A 24,278-nucleotide genomic window follows, 5' to 3' on the forward strand; every position below is an offset into this window, starting at 1 on the left:
AGTTTTTTGTTTGTTAATTTTTATGATTTGAAGCCTAGCGTGCGCAGCTGAGAGAGGGGTGATCAGGACACGGAACAGTTGGAACTGTATCTCATGCTCCCTATCACTTCCTTTCAACCAAAAATATGGCTGCCCCATGAAATCACAAACATTTGCCTGTTTTTAAAATGGGGTGGGTACGAGATTATATGAACTATCTTAACATAGCTAATGTAACTTAATGACAGTATGTTTAGGCTGAAGTTCCCCTTTAAAAGGTGAAATTAATATATGAAAAAGGAGCCATTTAGATTAATTCGCTGATTAGAACTGATAAGCACATTTCGCATAATCGCGATTTTTGTATCGTTTGCAATTTCGCATGTAAATCCTTCTGTAATTTGTGTGTAATTTATACATTCAATCATCAAAATTGCTGTGTGTGAAGGGGAATACTGCAAACAAGGCAAAACCATTTTCTTTTTTTTTTTTTTTTTAGAATGTTTTAAAAATGCAAAGGAAAAATGGTTTAGACTGTAATTTTCTAAATTTAGAAACCACTTTTTCAATTTTCTCAAACTACAAGATTTTTATGAATTTTTTTTTTTTTTTTTTGTACCCGGTATTTTTTTTAACATATGTAGCAATATTTGTGTCAATGGCATGATTGGGGCTTTGTTGTTCACTGCTAAAGTGGGCACAATTTATGTGAAAATGTATGCAAAAATATAAATTATATGAAATCTATTTGAATTTACAAATAGTAATTGTGAAAATGTATGCAAAATGTTGTGTAATCATAATTACATCACTACTGATTAGTCTGACACTTTGAACCTAGAATATTAAACATTTTCACAATAGTCACAATGGGCAGCACGGTGGCGTAGTGGTGGGCAGCACGGTGGCGTAGTGGTTAGCTCTCTCGCCTTGCAGCGCTGGGTCCCTGGTTCGAATCCCAGCCAGGGCACTATCTGCAAAGAGTTTGTATGTTCTCTCCGTGTCTGTGTGGGTTTCCTCCGGGCACTCCGGTTTCCTCCCACATTCCAAAAACATACAGATAAGTTAATTGGCTCCCCCTAAAAAATTGGCCCTAGACTACAGTACTTACACTACATAATATATAGACATATGGCAATGGTAGGGATTAGATTGTGAGCTCCTTTGAGGGACAGTTAGTGACAAGATAGATAGATATATAGATATAGATATAGATATATATATATATATATATATATATATATATAGATATATATATAGAGATTATATATATATATATATATATATATATATATATATATATATATATATATATATATATATATATATATATATATATATATATATATATATATATATATAGATAGATAGATAGATAGATAGATAGATAGATAGATAGATAGATAGATAGATAGATAGATAGATAGATAGATAGATAGATAGATAGATAGATAGATAGATAGATAGATAGATAGATAGATAGATAGATAGATAGATAGATAGATAGATAGATAGATATAGATATAGATATAGATATAGATATAGATATAGATATAGATATAGATATAGATATAGATATAGATATAGATATATAGATAGATATAGATAGAGATAGATAGATAGATAGATAGATAGATAGATAGATAGATAGATAGATAGATAGATAGATAGATAGATAGATAGATAGATAGATAGATAGATAGATAGATAGATAGATAGATAGATAGATAGATAGATAGATAGATAGATAGATAGATAGATAGATAGATATATATATAGATATGTATATAGATATATATATATAGAGATATATACAGGGTCTTCTCAAAAAATTAGCATATTGTGAAAGTTCATTATTTTCTGTAATGTACTCATAAACATTAGACTTTCATATATTTTAGATTCAAATACACACAACTGAAGTAGTTCAAGCCTTTTATTGTTTTAATATTGATGATTTTGGCATACAGCTCATGAAAACCCAAATTTCCTATCTCAAAAAATTAGCATATTTGATCCAACCAATAAAAGAAAAGTGTTTTTAAAACAAAAAAAGTCAACCTTCAAATAATTATGTTCAGTTATGCACTCAATACTTGGTCGGGAATCCTTTTGCAGAAATGAATCCTTCAATGCGGCGTGGCATGGAGGCAATCAGCCTGTGGCACTGCTCAGGTGTTATGGAGGCCCGGGATGCTTCGATAGCAGCCTTAAGCTCATCCAGAGTGTTGGGTCTTGCGTCTCTCAACTTTCTCTTCACAATATCCCCCCGATTCTCTATGGGGTTCAGGTCAGGAGAGTTGGCAGGCCAATTGAGTACAGTAATACCATGGTCAGTAAACCATTTACCAGTGGTTTTGGCACTGTGAGCAGGTGCCAGGTCGTGCTGAAAAATGAAATCTTCATCTCCATAAAGCTTTTCAGCAGATGGAAGCATGAAGTGCTCCAAAATCTCCTGATAGCTAGCTGCATTGACCCTGCCCTTGATAAAACACAGTGGATCAACACCAGCAGCTGACATGGCACCCCAGACCATCACTGACTGTGGGTACTTGACACTGGACTTCAGGAATTTTGGCATTTCCCTCTCCCCAGTCTTCCTCCAGACTCTGGCACCTTGATTTCTGAATTACATGTAAAATTTGCTTTCATCTGAAAAAAAGTACTTTGGACCACTGAGCAACAGTCCAGTGCTGCTTCTCTGTAGCCCAGGTCACTTGCTTCTGCCGCTGTTTCTGGTTCAAAAGTGGGTTCATGCTTCCATCTGCTGAAAAGCTTTATGGAGATGAAGATTTCATTTTTCAGCACGACCGGGCACCTGCTCACAGTGCCAAAACCACTGGTAAATGGTTTACTGACCATGGTATTACTGTGCTCAATTGGCCTGCCAACTCTCCTGACCTGAACCCCATAGAAAATCTGTGGGATATTGTGAAGAGACAGTTGAGAGACGCAAGACCCAACACTCTGGATGAGCTTAAGGCTGCTATCGAAGCATCCTGGGCCTCCATAACACCTGAGCAGTGCCACAGGCTGATTGCCTCCATGCCACGCTGCATTGAAGGATTCATTTCTGCAAAAGGATTCCCGACCAAGTATTGAGTGCATAACTGAACATAATTATTTGAAGGTTGACTTTTTTTGTTTTAAAAACACTTTTCTTTTATTGGTTGGATCAAATATGCTAATTTTTTGAGATAGGAAATTTGGGTTTTCATGAGCTGTATGCCAAAATCATCAATATTAAAACAATAAAAGGCTTGAACTACTTCAGTTGTGTGTATTTGAATCTAAAATATATGAAAGTCTAATGTTTATGAGTACATTACAGAAAATAATGAACTTTATCACAATATGCTAATTTTTTGAGAAGACCCTGTATATATATATAGATATATATATATATATATATATAGATATATAGATATATAGATATATATGTATATAGATATATATATAGATATATATAGATATAGATATAGATATAGATATAGATATAGATATAGATATAGATATAGATATAGATATAGATATAGATATAGATATAGATATAGATATAGATATAGATATAGATATAGATATAGATATAGATATAGATATAGATATAGATATAGATATAGATATCTATATATATCTATATATCTATATCTATAGATAGATAGATATACACTGTACAGCGCTGCGTAATATGTCGACGCTATATAAATACTAAAAAATAATAATAATAATAATAATAATAGTCTAATTCTAATTTTGGGGTTCTCATCAGCTGTAAGCCATAATGGGCATAACAAAGGCTTGAAATATCTCACATTGCATGTAATCAGTCTGCTATATTAGTTTTACCTTTAAAGAGGAACTCCAGTGAAAGAAATAAAGTGCTTCATTTTTACAATAATTATGTATATAAGATTTAGTCAGTGTTTGCCCATTGTAAAATATTTGAAATCCCGGATTTACATTCTGACATTTATTACATGGTGACATTTTTACTGCTGGCAGGTGATGTAGCTGCTGCTTGCTGTTTTGGCAGTTGGAACCAGCTGTAAACAGCCATTTCCCACAATGCAACAAGGTTCACAGACAGGAAACTGCCAGGAGTACCACGGTCCTCAGTTTCTTGTGGGAGGCGTTTCACCACTATTAGTCGTACAGCGCCCCCTGATGGTCTGTTTGTGAAAAGGAATAGATTTCTCATGTAAAGGGGGTATCAGCTACTGATTAGGATAAAGTTCAATTCTTGGTCGGAGTTTCTCTTTAAGTTGAATCGCAGATGGATGTTTGCACGATATTCTGTATAATCTCTTACATGAGTCATCCCTGGTTGCTGGCACAGCCCTCATTGGGAATATTTGGCCCTGCAATGATTTCTCTCTGGTTTTTAACAATTGGCACTTTGCATAATTTGTCAATGTATTAAAAGTTTAACATTGTATCTGCATCATTTCTAATCTATCCATATGTTGCATAGAGCCTGGCATAGTGGCTGGAGTTGTACTGGATTTCCATTTACCAAAACCATCAATCCTGATAGTATCAGCTGAAAGTCTAGTTTTAGTGGGCAGCATTCTCTTCAGCAATCTGGAGAATTAAAGGGAACCTGAATTGAGATGCATATGAAGGCAGCCATCTTCATTCCCTTATAACTAATGCCGGTTGCCTGGCTGCCATGCTGAGCTATAGTTGTTTGAGTCATAGCCCTGTAACAAGCATGCAGCCAGTGGAGTCACAGCATCTGATTTACATTTTGCAAACTGTGGAAGGTGTGTAATTTTGTTTACGGTTTGTTTAATGCATCATTTGAAGATCATTTCTATCCCCTTTTCTCCTAACAGGAAGTGGTTTATGTTACTAAAAAGGGACAAACACAAGATTTTTTTTTCTTCAGCATAAAGCCCCCCCCCCCCTTCCCCCAATAAAAAAACTTTTTTTGTAAATTTTTTGGGGGGTGCAACACCCACTTTTTTATGGGGAGGGGATATTACTGTCAGTGCCCCATCCAGATTAGCACACACAAAATAAATGCTCACTCCCTGACAGCACACTGCCACTTATATAGTCTGTAGACTGCCCGTCAGCCAATAAGTGCAATTACATTACACCTAGTCTGCAGCCTAGTTATTTGTGTGCTTGGCACTGTACATACCCATGTCTATCATCACGTCACATGTCACCTCAGGTGTCCTTTAAATCTGTCTAATCACATTAAAGAAAATGTAAACAGTTGGATTACATAATGTCCGGGCTTCAAGGGATTTTTAAGTAGTTTATTTAAATTCAGTTTGATTTAGGATGCTGCATTGAATGATGTGGAATGATTTCATTAGATCTACAATTTCATTAGATATTAGTCCGGTAAAGTCCTTTCCCTAGAAGGTATGTTGGGCTGTAGTGTCTGGACAATGGTGCTCTATCAGGTAAATTAATCTCCATCTACTTGTGTGAGTGCTTCTGTATTTAGGAAGGTAGATGTCCTATAAGTAGACCTCACTGGTGACCATTGTGCGGAGTTCTCTACCTTCATCTCCAGCAGATCACTTCTATCCTCTCCAACACTGAGGGCCGTTCTCACTTAGGGCAATTAGCGGCCGTTTACCACTAATAACTGAACGGCTAGTGTTTTTTAAAGCTCTAGCGCAATACTAAGTATATGGCAGTGATCTCACTGCCGCGATTGCCAACGATTGCGGGCAATTTGTGATTAGCAGCAATCACAAAACACTTTGCATGTAGCATTTTTGGGCAATTCTGAAGCGATTGCGATACAGCGCATAATCTCTTACCGCTCGAATTGCGAGTGTACAGTGATTTTACTTAGCTAATCGCAGTAAAATAACCCATGCAAAACACGAACACAAAGTTGTACAGAGGCACCAAAAGTATAAAAGTAGGATAAAATGTTTTAAAAGAGAACAATGGGGGGCTAGTGGTGGACTTACCTCACCAAATAGACACAGAAAAATGTTGCTTAATTCAACAAAAGCAATTTATTTACATACTCCGGATAGATGCAATGCGTTCCGTGGGCACATCCCACTTCTTCATCAGGCAACACAATTGGAGTACAATTCTCAGTACAAGCTTAGCGCTAGTAGTTTGCGATTACAAGTGTGAATGGGCTCAGAGGGAAGGATCAAACTTGCATCTCCCGCAACACTTATGCAGCATAAATTGTGTTTAAGGCATGCAGTGTTTTACAGTAGCCTTTGATTGCAATGAGTGCATGCATTGTGCAGAAAGTAGTGCAGGTTCTAGATTGTTTTTTTTCTTTGATTGCGATGCAGAATTGCAGATGCCTCCTGAAAATGCAGCAACACCATAGACAGACAATCATTACATGCGCTTTTTTTTTTATATATTGCGGCAAAATGGTGCACTTTTCGCAAGTGTGACCCCTGCCTCAGATAAGACCAACCGAAGGAACAGATTTTTATTTAACCAATCAGTAAAATGTGTTACTCTTACTATCCTACTACCGGAAGTTGTAGTCTAAGCTCTGTACTTAGATGTAGAAAGGGAACTATAGTGGATTTTTTTTTTTACGTTTTTATAAATTTAGTCTGCCCATTGAAAAATGTCTTCTCCCTGATTCACATTCTGATATTTATCACAAGTGACAATATTTTTATGAACACTTATCCAGCGCAGGAGATTTGGGCGCAGCCAGCACCACCATAGACCATAATAGGAATAGCGGCGCACAGTGAGTAACTTCCGCGCCGTCAGAAAACTGAGCTGAAGTTGCTTCTAAAACACTTATTAGGCCGCCAGCAATAGCTGGAAGCCAGATTACATCCTTCCCCACCAGCCACGTGGACCTGGAGAGGGAATAGTAACGCCGCCGGGACTTGTGCAGGAACAGGGTAAGCTATATACTGGCTGTATCCTGTGCCCAAGTCTCCCGGCAGCAATTTCATATGTACTCACGGTTTAGTCATGTCAGGTACAGCTCTGCAGAATGTTTCCTAAGCCAGAGAAAATAACCTGAACACATAAGCAATTCACTTTTTTTTTTTTTTTTCCACCTGTTTGTTTTTCTCCTCCTAGGTGATTTTTTTCACCTCGTCATAAAATGCACATTAAATCAATAAGCAAGAAAATACTCAAAATCAATAGTACTTTTCTCCAACTTTTGGGTACTTTTGTTACTGAAAAGGTATTTTACAGAGTAAATGAGAATGTTCTCCTAGGCGATACCTCAGGAGGTAAGGACAATGGCATATGGGCCCTGGTCTCCTGGAATGCACTGAGGAGCATTCTGCACAGCTAAACAGCCTAGGCTGTGACATCACTGGGAAGGCGGGGCTACATATCGATAGACAGCAATATAAAGCTATAGGAAGCGTTTGATGCTGAGACCAGGAACATCCCCATAAGAGGGTATCCTGGATCATTTACTGCATTCTATGTCACCTCAGTGCTTCTTTATTCTTTATACTGCCAGTGGCTTTTGTGAGCCAGATGGACTGATTTTTAGAAATGTGTATTTTTCTTATGCCCGATATTTCCTTCCTAATAATGAGCGCACTTTGGCAAGGCACGCACATTGAAATTGTGCCCATTTGTCTCACAGCCTAAAAGGCACACTGCTGCACTCTGGTCCACATGCACTGCTCTGCATATCACTGGGTGAGGGGAGGCGCAGGCAAGCCCTTCTCTCCTCGCTCAGGCTTGATCCCCCGTCAGAATGCCACTGGCCTTCAGTGATAGAGGAGAAAAGAGTGGAATGACCACAGCTTAGCTGGCAAACATCCTATCATTCATCTGCTTCCACCCAAATTGACCTCAGACTAAAGGTGCATACACATGTACAATGACTGTCAGCACCATGTAATACAGGCAGTTAAGGATAGTTAAGATATTTATCAAAGTATCACAATGAAATATAAACATTTACAAGATATTGTATTAACAAGGCATTCACATTGCCTCTTATCATCCTGTCTAAATCTATCTTCCTCCTATCACACCAGTATCCTCTCCCCAGTCCTTGAGTTGCTCTTCCTCCTCTCTTGCTCCACCAAGCTGGTATCCCTCTCTGACTCCATCCTCCCCTCTTGCTCCTCTCTGGCTCCATTGACCTCTGTCTCTCGGGGTCCTACTTCCTGGCCTTGGATTTTCTATTTTTGTTTTGCCTCCTTGGTTTCTTCAGGTGGGGAACCACAAAGGAGACCATATTCGAAAGACTCCTGGGGTCTTCTATGGAAAAGAGAAATTACAATTTTAGTAAAGCAAGAACAAGTTGGAGATATGGAGCAGAACCGATGACGGAATCCTTCACCACTTTATCAGAATAGCAATTTTAAATACAGAAGAGCTGCCAGCCCAAATATTTCTTTAGATAACTCCCAATCTTTTATGTACAAGTCGGCACAGCATCACTAAACCACGCAGGGTAGCTGTATGATCTCATTCTGTTTTTTTTTTTTTTTTTTCCCCCTTAACCACTGAAATTAAACATTAAAACCAAAAAGAATTGGTGTTTGTCCATAAAAGAAAATACTTGGTAAAATGTGCTGTTCCATATTACCAACAATGCATGCATTTTCCATAAATATAAGCTAAACACCTAAATGTACAGTCTTTATTTTTTGGGGGGGTATGGTCGGCGCAGACATTCCCATTTTTTGCGCTGTGCAATGATTTCCTATGAGTGTTAACATGTGAGCATTTTGATATCTTTGAAATCGCAAACTTGCTCCTGTACCATTTTCTGAGCACTTTGGCTCAATGGAAGGCATAGGGAAATAACAAAGCGCTTGAAAAAGCGCTTTGTATAGCAATTTCCTGAGCGCTTTTATGAATAAATACGTTGTATTTATTCATTTCTGCGTCAGAGCTCACTTCTTAACTGAGGTCAGGAAGTGAAAATCTTAATCACTGAGCAAAAGCGATAAGTGTTTTTCTAAGCTCAAATCGCAGGGAAAAGCCCTTAGAAAAAATCACAGTAGAAATAGCTCAGCGTTTGACATAGTGCTGGCGATTTGTGTGAACAAAGCTTAAGGCCTGGTTCACGCTGACGCTTTTCTGGAGTTTACCACCGGTGTTTAGAAGCAACGTTTTTCGAGATCTACCGCCGTTCCATTCAAGTGAATGGGTGCGTTCGGCACAAGCTTTTGCAGGCTTTCATGAAAGCCTGGCGGTAGATCCCGGCATCTCGGAAGCAACATGTTGCTTTCAGAGGCGGTAAATGCCGGGGAACATGTGTAGGGACCTGAACCACTAGCTGTGAAGGCTTCCCTAAAGCCTTCAAAAGCTAGCGTCTAAACAGCGGCATTTAAACACCAACATTTGAACGTGATGCAGAGCAAAAGCTTGGCAGAAGCCAGTGTGAACCAGCCCTAAGTCTGTGCTGCTAATTTACTACAATAGTAAGCTAGCGATTGGCAGCAGACATTCACACTCCCATCTAACGTGATGAGAATACCGTTCAATGATTGTATTTTTTATATGGGGAAAGTAAGCTAATTAAAATAGTTTGTCCATATTGCAATCTATACAGACTTACAAACTACACTATCAAAATATTTGTTTCTTCCACCTTTCCGAAGAGTTGAAAGTTCTGACCTGGATTCCCACTAACTGTATAAATGGTAATTTCCAAGCCATATAGGTGGTCTTAAAATGTTTTTATAAAATATTTCTATTACTTACCCGAGTTTCAGGTACTGTGATGGGAGTCCACCACAGACCAGCTTTGGTTGAGACCCAGAAAGCCTCTGGTATGGGGGTGGACCTTCGGTTGGCCATGGTGCGTATCATGGGTTGGAATGTCGCCACTGTGTGAGGTGTACAATCTTCTCCCAACCTGGCAATAAACGGTATAAAGCACAGCTTTGCATTAAAAATGTAAGTTCATGTAGTAAAAAAAAAAACTGCTAACTTTGCTAAAGCCCCCCAGTCCTTGGGTCTTTCCACCCCAGATACACTTGTTCACTATATGCAGGCAGAGCATTGACACTAATGTTCTAAGACCACAATCTCTATATTTGGGGTCATGTGTCCCCTGCTCCTGAGCAATATTCATATGCATATATTTCTGTGCATAAAAGCTCTTCTAATAATTTTTTTTTTTAGATTCTAAATGTATAACCTCTAAAAAAAAATAAAAATTCATGTTCAGTCACAGGTGTTTAACTCCAGTCCACAAGGACCATATCCATGCCAGTGTTTGGATTGACCGAGAAATTAAAATTTTTATTTTATTTGATAAACCACACTTAAGGACTGGAGTTCAACATCCCTGGTCTAGATAAAGATGGGCAGACTTTTTTTTTTTTTTTTTTTTTTTTTTTTGACAGCAATATTGGAAGGATAAATTGTAAAATATTGTCAGGCCTTTTATTGCTATCTAAGGTTGTTTGGAGTTTCCTCCTCACTGTTAGTCACAGGTGGAGGCCTGTGAGTGAGGATTTACACAATTACCGGCCTCCCAATTGCTGGTATAATGGTCTATGAAATTTACAGCCACCTACTATCTGTCCTGGCTGTAGAGGAAGGTGATGGCTACTCACCGACTGAAGACTTTGTATGGGTCTATCCAGATATAGGCTCTGGAAGTGCCAGGTCCTCGTACCGCAATCCACTATAAGCACAGGCTTCCAGAATGCTCACGTCCTTGTAACATTCATTACTGGAGATGGATCTGAAAGACAAGATGAAGGTCCTATTAGATGTAATACAGATAAACAACAGTAACTGGCCATAAAGTGAACAGGGATGCAAAAATCATAAAGGCTCAATGCATAAGTGTTTAGTAAAGCATCGGGTCTTGCTGATGCCACATTGGGTAAAACTTGCCAATCAAAATTGAAGTTGTATATAAGCCTTTAGACAAAGGAGAAATCAGTGTCTGTCCTGGTGACATGAGTCCCTGAGAATAAGTGGGAGGAAATGATTTATATAGTGCCAACATATTCTGCAGCGCTTTACAAAGCACAGTAAGACAACACAGGGAACATTAGTACAACCAAAAATGTACAGCAGAGTCTCAAGCAGCACAAATATTGCAACAAAAACCGTAAACATTAGGATGATCTAGCCCTTGTGAGCTTACAATCTAAAGGGTAGTGGGAGACACACTAGGTAAGGAGACGAGGGGGGAATGGATGAGACAGTGAGCCTTTGCTTACATTGTGAATAGGTAAGTAAACGGGCTAAGAAAAGGTGTTTTAGGAGTGCGTTTGGAGCATGACTTACAGGCTGTGGAAGAGTTCCACGCAAGTCCTGGATGCGAGCATGAGGAGGTGATCAGCTTAGAGGCCAGGAGAATTTCTTGGGAGGAGCGAAGGTTACGGAAGGGACAATAGCTAGAGATTAGTGAGATGTATGGAGGGACATCATGAAGGGCTTTGTATGTTAGTCAGGAGTTTGAACTGGATCCTCTGGGCAATGGGTAGCCAGTGTAGGGAATGGCACAGTGAAGGATGTGGAAAGGTGAATGAGATGGGCAGCTGAATTTAGAAGGGATTGGAGAGGTGCTGGCCTGTTTTTTGGAAGACCACAGAGCAGGGTGTTGCAGTAGTCTAGGCGAAGATGATTAAGGCATGTACTAGCATTTTGGTGGCCTCTTTTGTGAGGAAGGGATGGATACGGAATATATATTTTTGAGCTGGAAACAGCAGGTGGTGGTTAATGAGGCAATGTGAGGTTTAAAGGAGAGCTCTGAGTCGAGTATAAACACAAAGCAGCGGGCCTTAGAGGTCGAGGTTATTGGGGTGTTGTCTACAGTTATGGTTGCAATTGGTGGGGGTGCAGATAGTGATGGTGGAAAAATCACAATTTCTGTTTTACTCATGTTGAGTTTGATGAAGTGGGGAGGACATGAATGAAGAAACGGCGTGTAAACAGTCGGAGACTCTGGATAGTAGTGAGGACAGGTCAGGGGCTGAGATAGATTTGGGTGTTATCTGCATAGAGGTGATACTGGAAACCAAAAGAGTGAATTAGACAATTGTGCAGCAAACCATGTGACCCAAGTGCAGGTCTCCTGGCACTTTCCCTCTTTTCCCTTCTGGTTCAATTCTGGTCTAATTCAGGTCTTTTTGCTGTGCACTTCAAATTATGCACATCTGACCAGGGTCATATCTGACTTAGGAACTAGATTATCCTTTCTAAGAATAGAGTACTAAAAACCAGAGGTTCTAAGACAGGGATGTCCAACTCCAACCTCTAAAGGGTAAAATTCATGCCAGTGTTTAGGACAATCAAATGGAAAATTGTATTCTACTTGATGAGCCACACTTTTCCTGGAGTCAGTCCCATTCATTATTTTGAGCTGTGCCAAAAATGAGGTCTTTAGCTGTTTAGGGCTGGAGTTGGATATCCCTGTTTTTAAGCTATCCACAAGGTCTAAAACGAATATTTTTAGGTTAGTTACTTTTTCAAAATGTTATAACCAATGTGTGTAAATGTATGCAAGGATGGAGGAATGTGGATAGTGGATACCAAGATTAGTATTTGCTCCTCCAGTGTATATGAGTAGTAAGGTTAGACATGTCACATCAAACTGCCCACTTCCGGCAAAGTGACAGGTGCCCCGCCCCTTTTCCACACCTTTTCCCCGCCCCTTTTTCCACACCTTTTCCCCGCCCCTTTCAGTATGTGGCCCAGCCCCCTAATGCCCTTAGTGATGCTGTGTCCCGCCCATTGCTGCCCACAGTGAAACGCCGCCCACTTCCGGTCTTGGACCCGCCCCCAATGATTAGCGTCCCCATACAGGCCGCCCCCACCCTTTGTTAGCCCCATGTCATTTATTTGACGTGCATAAAAGGTTGGTTGTAAACCCAAAATACATTGAATATGGCTGACAGGCAAACCACAAGCAGGCAAATGCCCTCTACCAAAGACATTTTGAGAAAGCATTATTATAATTTAAAAGCCGCCGGTTCTTATGGCGGTGTCGACAGCCTGCATAGAGTTGTTCAGAAGTATGGATTGAGCAGGAAAGCTGTCAAAAACTGGCTTAACAGACAAGACACATACTTTGTTTAAACCTATTAAGAAAAAAATTTAAAACTAACAAAATTGTTGTCGTCTCAGATATAGACGCACAGTGACAGGCGGACCTGGTGTCTATGATAGATTTTTCAAGTTACAACGAAGGTGTGAAATATATTTTATCGGTCATAGATGTTTTATCTAAATATGCATGGTGTATCGGTCTGTGCAATAAGTCTGGGAAAGCAGTTGCTAAGGCTTTTGAGCACATATTTCGCAGTAGTGATTGAATACCGAGAAAACTACAAACCGACCGCGGTCGAGAATTCATGAATAAACCGATGAAAAAGCTTTGTGCAGAGCGTGAAATAAAGCATTTTTACTACAAACACGGTCAAGGCCGCCATCGTAGAACGTTTTAATCGCACTTTGAAAACCAAGCTGTGGCGCTCTTAGACACCAAAATACATACCGTTACATCGATAATTTACAAAAGATCTTAACAAGTTATAATAACACATACCACTCCTCTATACGATGCAAACCTTCTTCCGTTACAAAAAACAATTCTTTGATAATCTGGAAAAACCTGTACCAAGATTATACGTGTGTTAAAAAGATTAAGCCCGCGCTTGCAGTTGGCGACCACGTGAGAATTTCCTGTTATAAAAGTGTATTTACAAAAGGTTATGAGCAAACCTACACGGAAGAGATCGTCACAATACAATCTATCAACACCAGGGGTCTTAGGCCTCTTTATAAGTTGAGAGATCTAGCTGGGGACGCCATTGAGGGGTCATTCTATGATGAACTACAAAAAGTGCCGCTTCATAAAAACAGAATTTATCAGATAGAAAAAATTATAAGAAAGAAACGTGTGAAGGGGAAAACTTTGTACCTAGTTAAGTGGCTCGGGTACCCTGAAAAATTCAACGAGTGGATTCAGGAAAACCAGCTGATCGATATATAAAATATGCAGACCGAATCCTTTTATATTACCTTACCGTGCAACGCCTCATCAAAAATTTACCCAGAGAATACCATTTTAAACTATACAACCAAATTGGCTAAATCTGTGGAACTTCGCGGCTCGTGGGAAGTAGCGCTCACCGAAATACAGTATCCGCATTCATGGTATACCTTTGAAGGACCCGAGGGTATTTTTCACGCTGGGAAACGTGGAGAACCGTTAAGAGATTATTATGTTAGAGCCGGGTATTATCACACTATTGGCGATCTTATCAAAGGCGTTAATCATAGACTCGAAAAAGCAAAGTTACCTCAAGACCAGATTAAATTGACGTATGATGAGGCTGAAAGAACAGTTAGTCTGTATAATTCACCCACACACATTTTCATACCGGGTAAAAAATTGGGACATATATTAGGTTTAACTGTACCAACACCTGAACAACTGAAACAGCTAAAAGCAGGTTACCATCCTTACTACCCACCAGATCCGAGTCAAACACCCCAAAACGCCAAAATATTCTACCCCGATATCAGAGCGGGGTTTTATACGCTGTTTGTGTACACGGATATAATAGAACATCAGCTTGTAGGGGATGCCCATGTTCAATTATTGAGAACCGTTGAAGTCGGTGGTAGAGGCGGTGGGATAAACACACAAAGATACAGCAGACCCGACTATATACCGCTCTGCAAACACCACTTTGATTCAGTAACCATTTCAATTCAAACCGATCAGGGGAAACCTGTTAGGTTTAAGTACGGAAAATCTATTGTGAGACTTCATTTCAGACAGCGGAGCACTGCTGCAAATTGAAATGTCGCAGAAACTGTACGGCGACCCAAATATCTACACCCGATATTACCTTGCTCAAGCGGGCTATGGGCTGGATGGTTTCCGTGGCGATGAATTCATGCACGGGTCGGGCCTAGCCGGTTTATTCAGGGGGCTATTCCGTAGAGTTGTTCCCCTGTTTAGAAAAAGCATCGAGCTTGTAAAACCGCATGTTAAAACCGCAGCCAGAAATATCGCCAAAGACGCTGTTGCAACAGTGTCAACGGCTGTGTTGGATAGAATAAATCGGACAAAACAAGACCAGGGGGGCTTGGGCGTGGTACACATTCACAAAAAAACGCGTAAGAGAAAACGACGTCTTGACAAGATACTTCTACCCCCATTTTTGAATAAAACAAGCGCTCGCAAGAGACGTAGACGACAGAAAGCAACAGATCATTCCCCAGGAGACATCTTTTAGCCGTACAACATGGCTTTTGTTCACAACTGCTCTACAGAGTATGCCAAATCCGAACTGGATATCTTTCAAATACCACCAACTCAAACAAGTATTGAAAAATCCCTTTATGTAGAAATACACCCTATCGCCACATTAGCTGACGGCACCCCCTTAGAGTTCTTTATATCAGGAAGCGGTGAATATTACTAAGACTTAAATAACACCATGCTACACATCACCTGTCGGATACTTAAAGCGGATAACACACTCCTACAGGATGGCGCCCGTGTGGCTTTGGTTAATTACCCTATAGCCAGTCTTTTCAGTCAGCTAGATGTATCCCTCGGTGATAGATTAGTGTCTACAAGTGATAATCTGTATACCTACAGAGCCTATATAGAAACACTTCTAAACTATAACGCGCAGACTTTGGCAACGCAGTTTACATCCGGGTTATTTTATAAAGATTCAGCTGGACAATTTCACAATCGAGCATTGGATGGTGACAATGCTGGTTTCATCAAAAGAGCGCAGTTTACAGCGCGTTCCAGAAGCGTCGAGCTAGTTGGGCCAATTTACGCCGATATTTTTAATCAGCCAAAGCTGATCCTGAACGGGTTAGACCTGAAGATTAAACTCACCAGAAATAAAGACATTTTTTGCCTTATGAGCACTGAAGCTGATGCGTTTAAAGTGCAGATACAAAACGCATCGTTATATATTAAAAGGGTTCGGACCCCTGAAAATCCCATGGCTTGGGGCATTTTACTGAGCTTCATAGGTATGAAATTTAAAGAATCTATGAACCTCATTTTCCAACCTACCAGGGTCACACACATCAGCCGCCCCCCCCCTTGATTCACAATGCGCATTTCCAGCTTTTCTCTGATCAGTTCCTGAACAACAAAATAGGTATCATACCTTCCGGCGTTATGGGCTATGAATGTATAACCGGTAAATTTACCGCTGGTTAAAAACAGTACAAAATCGCATGTGCAGGTTTTACCGCTGAATTCCCAGGATGTTGTACCGTACAAAGTTGTTGCGTAAATGTAATTGGGTATGTGTGTGCCTGTCTCCTGCATGCATTTAAAGTCATAAAAAATGTACTTTTCTGTCATTTGTTTAACACTGTAGGGCTGCATATAACAAATATGACCGTCAAATCTGGAGACACGCCCATCACAAATGCTACATTTCAGACCACTGCACTTAAGCTCATCACCATTGTTGACAAAACGGTAACAAGAGTCACAAAGATTTCACCCTGCAGAAAGCTGTATTATCAATCGCTAAACGTTTATGTTCTTCAAAACAAACATTTGATCTGCAAAACGCACAACAAAGGGGGCACCTAGGCTGTTCACCTGAAACCTCTTTGCAATCTGCTCTTTGACAACTTTTGCAAAACTGTACACCACCGTGATTAAACTTATGGGTGTACACCGAACAACACCTCTCACAAAAATAATTAGTACCGATAAAGGTTTTCACATTCTTAATACCATAATAATGGTTTTCATGGTGTAAAACAAACACTGTCTTCTCTTTACCTGTTTGGCCTGTATCATAATACTGCCACTTGCCACGGTCATGATATAGCACTTTAATTGTGGCATCAAAATAGTTTTCAAACATTTGGCTAAATGACACCATTTGATCTTCTGGTAGGCTAAAATCTTTGTGCGTCTGACAAGCTTTTGCCAACAAAACACGGTCATCTACATCAACACCTGCCAAAAGTGCATGCAGACTAGCAGCTAGACAAACATTAGAGCTGTAATTGTTGAAATCACAAAGCCACTGTTTCTTACGTTTAATAATCTGGCTGTATGTGATAGACTTCAAAATTCTTCTAGCACCACCACGTCTATTCTTGATTACGACAGCAAGTTTGAGAGAATTGCAAGCCACACATTCGGCATTGCTTTGTAAAGCGTTTGCAATGTTGTTCAGAAATGTTTCAGCGTTAAAGTCCTCTCTAGATTGCTTAGCTGACACAACTGGGTGAAATGCGTCCCCACCATCGAGTCTCAGCTGAACAAAATCACCAGGTTCTATTTCAGTAACTATCTGGGATAGCAGCTTCTGAATAGCAGAATGGATAACACTTACCGCTTCAGCAAAGCTTTGTATTCTGTCAAGATTTACAAACCGAAAGTGATCAACATACTCAAGACCATTAAAATGTACTAGCTCCTGCTGGTGATGAAAAACATGGTCTAAAAACACAGGTGCATCTCCAACCGGCCCAGAAGCAACACACGTGTCATTGTCTGGATCTTGTGTGGACCTGTCTGCTATGGATGTGTCAGTCTGTTCACACGTGTCATTGTCTGCATCTTGTGTGGAACTGTCTGCTATGGACATGTCAGCCTGTTCACACGCGTCACTGTCAGCCCGTTCACACGCTTCACGCGTCACTGGGTATTGTGCGGACCTGTCTGCTATGGATCTGTCAGTCTGTTCAACACCCACACATTGTGTATAATTACCAGATGTATGTACAGGGTATGTGTCACACTGATGAATGTCAGCCGTAACAACTTTTTTTGTTTGCCCTCGCTGTGGTCTGTCTCTTTGATTAGGACTTGTTTGTTTGTTCAGCGAACCGGGAGGTACAACCTTTTCGTTAGAATGTGCACGCCTCTTTTTTCTAGCGTGTAGAGAACGCCTGGCAGTATGTAACATCTTTATAGCCCGTTTTTAAAACTCTAGACCTTTTGCTGTGATGTGTTTTATTTGTTTTTCTCAGGCGATTCCCGCTAATACCATTACCCACCATACATAGTCATGCATTGTCACGGCTATGTTTTTCATATAACGACACATATTTCATAAATTTTTCTTGCTTTTCACGTACCTCTCTTATAGCGGCAATGTTTGATGGTGATGGTAATGATGCTTGTAAAATATAAGTGTTCCAAACATTACATAGTAAATCATTTTGCCATAGCACTCATGCGGTGATTGTTACGTCCCAAATACTCCAAGTCCTCCTGCGCTTGCCGCCCCCACAGAGCGTAGGTTATAAGTTGCTGGGGTTGTTCCGTTGTGTGTGTATTTTCTGTAACAGTTGGGGAAGGTCTTTCCCACAGGCCTGGTTTTATAAGCGCTGGCGTGTACGTTGGGCTTGATGCATCTGTTGTAGGGGTTGGCACGGTTGTGGCCATTTCTGAGGCATCCCCTTCTGATCGTTGGCATTTGGAGTCAGGTGTAGCATCAAAGATTCGTTCTTTACATTGTCTGTCTCAACAGAGGCTGTAGCTGAATCCAGAACAGCGTAAAAAGAAGTGTTTAAAATTGTGTTTGTAGGTTCGCCCCCATAACTGAACCGCTGTGGTGTCGTCGTGTTTTCACAAATAGGCGATAGCGCTGTTGTCCTTATCGATCCAGCATGCCTTTGTTGAGTAGTTGTTCCTCTCTTGCCAGTTGATGTTGTGGGCTGATCGAGCATTGATGGTGGTATCTGTCTGAGGGTAGTCAGCTGCTCATTAATCCTTTTGAGATTCTCATATTTTTTTTTGCTACAAGTAAAAATAAACAAAATACAAGACTTAATTATACAGCCAATTTTCCAACTCCGCACAATGCATTAAAGCTTTCAGATCGTATAAAAGACATTCACCACATTACATATTTTAGTTAGGATAAAACATACACTCACGTGCGTTAGGGGCAGTGACGGGCCCGTCACCGGCATTCCGCTTCCTTCTTCCTTCTGCACGTGAATTCGTCCTCCTACTTCTTCCTTCTGCACATGAAAATTATCACAATATAAATTTTTATAGAGAACACATTTATTCCAACCTATATTTTACATTAAATATTACAGCCTGCATATAATGATACTTACGTTCCTTAGGTTGTGTGCCTGTTAAGTCAACACGGACAGGATCAAGATTCCCCACAAGCATGCTGGGTGGCCCTCTAGTCGTTGTGCAAGCGGGTATTGCAGCTGTGACAGTATTAGCTGCTACAACGTTAAAAGGCTCTGGAACTAAAATGAAAACAAAAAAAAATTTCAGGAACTAAAATAACAAAAAAATAATAGTTTTAAAAAGCCAATTACAACTAGACATATATATTTAAACAAATTAAGCTATTTGTAACTATTTTACATTAAATATTACAGCCTTCATCAAATGATACTTATGTTTTTCGGTCTGTGTCACCGGCCAGTCCGCATCCTGTGTGTTTAAGTCAATACGACAGGATCAAGATACCCCACAAGCATGCTGGGTGGCTCTCTAGTTGTGCAAGCGGCTATTACAGTTGATTCAGTATTTGTTACAACGTTAAAAGGCTCTGGAACTAAAATGAAAACAAATAATTAATTGATAAATTATTAAAAAGCTATTTACAGCAGAGCATATATATTTAAGCAAACGTAGCTATTTTGATAAAGCAATGTGTGCCAAGCCATAGGTTTATTTACAGCAAGACATACATATGCATAATTAAAACAAATTTAGAGATAATGAAAAAAAGTTTAAAAAAAAGTTACGCGTCCTTACTGTTTATTTCTCTGTCCGGAACTTGATTGGCAGATTCATCACGGAGATAAGCAAACAGTCTCTTCCACATCCACTATAGTAGAAAAGACATAAAAGTTTTTGATCATTGTAGGCCTCTATTTGAAATTATAAACAATACTGGACTATCAAAAAATAGCATTAAATGTAAACTTACTTATCTGTGAGTTCGCAGAGAGAATTATACAAAGAGCTGTTAGGAACGTATTGCGACATCTGTAAATATAAAAATGGCCACTGTAATTGTCTAACAAATTATAGACACAAATTACTAATACTGGTAACTACAGCCATAGAAAAAATAACTACAAAGCATATACAGGCCTATAATTTTGTTTACACATTTACCAACTACATAAACAAAAAAAAACAGGCTATTTACCGCTACTATGTTCATAAAAAAACATAAATACCATAAAAAAAGCGAATTATCGTAACTACTCATAAAAAGAAATTAACTTCAAATCCTATATAAATCTATAATAGTTTTGTACACACATTTTACCAACTACATAAAAACATAGCTATAAATTATAAAACATATACACAAATATAATTATGTTTCAAACATAGTTGAAATCAATAGATATGTATATATTTATCGGTGTTGGGAAAGAAAATAAACTAACCTTTTTTCCTTAGCTGTAGAAAGTTCTAAAGCAAGCGTCTTGGTAATCGGCGATAAACGTTGTCAATGGAACAGCCTTTTCGTAATCAAGGATGTGACTACTTTGAGCGTTTGCTTCAAGCTGTAGCTATACACTTCTTGGGCAGCCTAATTTATTCTAGTTCTTGGGGGCAGCACCTTAGTCTTATCTAGGATCGACAACCAATAAAAAATAGAAAAGACAAAAAGTGTTGACTTTTTTGCTGAGTGTTATGCTTCATACACACTTGAGATAGAAGTCTTTGGAAAAGGCAAGATCAGACCAATTTTACCCCATTCCATGTAGTATGAGAGCCACACCTACACAGTCTATTCTATGGAGCTGCACTCCCCATCAGACAGAAATCTTACCCCCTTCCATGTAGTATGAGAGCCACACCTACACAGTCTATTCTATGGAGCTGCACTCCCCATCAGACAGAAATCTTACCCCCTTCCATGTAGTATGAGAGCCACACCTACACAGTCTATTCTATGGAGCTGCACTCCCCATCAGACAGAAATCTTACCCCCTTCCATGTAGTATGAGAGCCACACCTACACAGTCTATTCTATGGAGCTGCACTCCCCATCAGATAGAAATCTTACCCCCTTCCATGTAGTATGAGAGCCATACCTACACAGTCTATTGTATGGAGCTGCACTCCCCATCAGACAGAAATCTTACCCCCTTCCATGTAGTATGAGAGCCACACCTACACAGTCTATTCTATGGAGCTGCACTCCCCATCAGACAGAGATCTTACCCCCTTCCATGTAGTATGAGAGCCATACCTACACAGTCTATTGTATGGAGCTGCACTCCCCATCAGACAGAAATCTTACCCCCTTCCATGTAGTATGAGAGCCATACCTACACAGTCTATTGTATGGAGCTGCACTCCCCATCAGACAGAAATCTTACCCCCTTCCATGTAGTATGAGAGCCACACCTACACAGTCTATTCTATGGAGCTGCACTCCCCATCAGACAGAGATCTTACCCCCTTCCATGTAGTATGAAAGCCATACCTACACAGTCTATTCTATGGAGCTGCACTCCCCATCAGACAGAAATCTTACCCCCTTCCATGTAGTATGAGAGCCATACTCTACACAGTCTATTCTATGGAGCTGCACTCCCCATCAGACAGAAATCTTACCCCTTCCATGTAATATGAGAGCCACACCTACACAGTCTATTCTATGGTGCTGCACTCCCCATCAGACAGAAATCTTACCCCCTTCCATGTAGTATGAGAGCCACACCTACACAGTCTATTCTATGGAGCTGCACTCCCCATCAGACAGAAATCTTACCCCCTTCCATGTAGTATGAGAGCCACACCTACACAGTCTATTCTATGGAGCTGCACTCCACATCAGACAGAGATCTTACCCCCTTCCATGTAGTATGAGAGCCACACCTACACAGTCTATTCTATGGAGCTGCACTCCCCATCAGACAGAAATCTTACCCCCTTCCATGTAGTATGAGAGCCACACCTACACAGTCTATTCTATGGAGCTGCACTCCCCATCAGACAGAAATCTTACCCCCTTCCATGTAGTATGAGAGCCACACCTACACAGTCTATTCTATGGAGCTGCACTCCCCATCAGACAGAAATCTTACCCCCTTCCATGTAGTATGAGAGCCACACCTACACAGTCTATTCTATGGAGCCCAACTCCGCATCAGACAGAAATCTCACCCCCTTCCATGTAGTATGAGAGCCACACCTACACAGTCTATTCTATGGAGCTGCACTCCCCATCAGACAGAAATCTTACCCCCTTCCATGTAGTATGAGAGCCACACCTACACAGTCTATTCTATGGAGCTGCACTCCCCATCAGACAGAAATCTTACCCCCTTCCATGTAGTATGAGAGCCACACCTACACAGTCTATTCTATGGAGCTGCACTCCCCATCAGACAGAAATCTTACCCCCTTCCATGTAGTATGAGAGCCACACCTACACAGTCTATTCTATGGAGCTGCACTCCCCATCAGACAGAAATCTTACCCCCTTCCATGTAGTATGAGAGCCACACCTACACAGTCTATTCTATGGAGCTGCACTCCACATCAGACAGAAATCTTACCCCCTTCCATGTAGTATGAGAGCCACACCTACACAGTCTATTCTATGGAGCTGCACTCCACATCAGACAGAGATCTTACCCCCTTCCATGTAGTATGAGAGCCACACCTACACAGTCTATTCTATGGAGCTGCACTCCCCATCAGACAGAAATCTTACCCCCTTCCATGTAGTATGAGAGCTACACCTACACAGTCTATTCTATGGAGCTGCACTCCCCATCAGACAGAAATCTTACCCCCTTCCATGTAGTATGAGAGCCACACCTACACAGTCTATTCTATGGAGCTGCACTCCCCATCAGACAGAAATCTTACCCCCTTCCATGTAGTATGAGAGCCACACCTACACAGTCTATTCTATGGAGCTGACCTCCCCATCAGACAGAAATCTCACCCCCTTCCATGTAGTATGAGAGCCATACCTACACAGTCTATTCTATGGAGCTGCACTCCCCATCAGACAGAAATCTTACCCCCTTCCATGTAGTATGAGAGCCACACCTACACAGTCTATTCTATGGAGCTGACCTCCCCATCAGACAGAAATCTCACCCCCTTCCATGTAGTATGAGAGCCACACCTACACAGTCTATTCTATGGAGCTGCACTCCCCATCAGACAGAAATCTTACCCCCTTCATGTAGTATGAGAGCCACACCTACACAGTCTATTCTATGGAGCTGCACTCCCCATCAGACAGAAATCTTACCCCCTTCCATGTAGTATGAGAGCCATACCTACACAGTCTATTCTATGGAGCTGCACTCCCCATTAGACAGAAATCTTACCCCCTTCCATGTAGTATGAGAGCCACACCTACAGTCTATTCTATGGAGCTGCACTCCCCATCAGATAAAATCTTTGCAAGATGCTGCACACAAAGATGCCCGTACACACTCAAAAGATCATTATCTGCAAAAGAGCTGTTCCTGCAAAATATCCATTCCTGCAAAATGCATTCATAGTCTGAGATCTGCAGATCATCATACACACCTTGTTTAACACACTTCATCTTCAGATCTGAAAATCCATCCTGGTGGATCTGATCTGCAGATGATTGTCTGTTAAACCAAGTGTACGGGCATCTTTGTGTGCAGCATCCTGCAAAGATTTTATCTGATGGGGAGTGCAGCTCCATAGAATAGACTGTGTAGGTATGGCTCTCATACTACATGGAAGGGGGTAAGATTTCTATCTGATGGGGAGTTCAGCTCCATAGAATAGACTGTGTAGGTGTGGCTCTCATACTACATGGAAGGGGTAAGATTTCTGTCTGATGGGGAGTGCAGCTCCATAGAATAGACTGTGTAGAGTATGGCTCTCATACTACATGGAAGGGGGTAAAATTGGTCTGTGATCTTGCCTTTTCCAAAGACTTTTATCTCAAGTGTGTATGAAGCACAACACAAGCCATGTGCTTTCTTTTTGCTGATTGTGGGGTATTGCACAATCTGCACCTAGACATTGTATTTCAGATCATTTAAAACTCAGGTCTGGCACCCCCTACACCAACTTTTATTTAACATATTAAATATACCCACAGAACATTTTAGCTTCATATATTGTATATAATTTTGAAGAAATAAAGGCTATTCTCTATTAGTAATCACATATAATTTAAAGGGACTCCGAGCTCACAATAAAAAAGAAAGTTGAACTCACCTGGGGCTTTCTCCAGCCCAGTGCTGGTCGGGAGGTCCCACGACGGCGTCCTGGCTCCTCTTCTTCACCCCGATCCGGAATGGCTGACAGGCCGCAGCCCGGGCGACACTCTCCCGAGTGTCGGGCTGCTCCTTCCGCGTATGACGCGGATGACGTCACACGCCGGCCGCCTCGCGTCATCACGGCGGCTGGCGTGAAAGTA

This window comes from Hyperolius riggenbachi, chromosome 6, assembly GCF_040937935.1.
Source record: "Hyperolius riggenbachi isolate aHypRig1 chromosome 6, aHypRig1.pri, whole genome shotgun sequence".
Lineage (NCBI taxonomy): Eukaryota > Metazoa > Chordata > Amphibia > Anura > Hyperoliidae > Hyperolius > Hyperolius riggenbachi.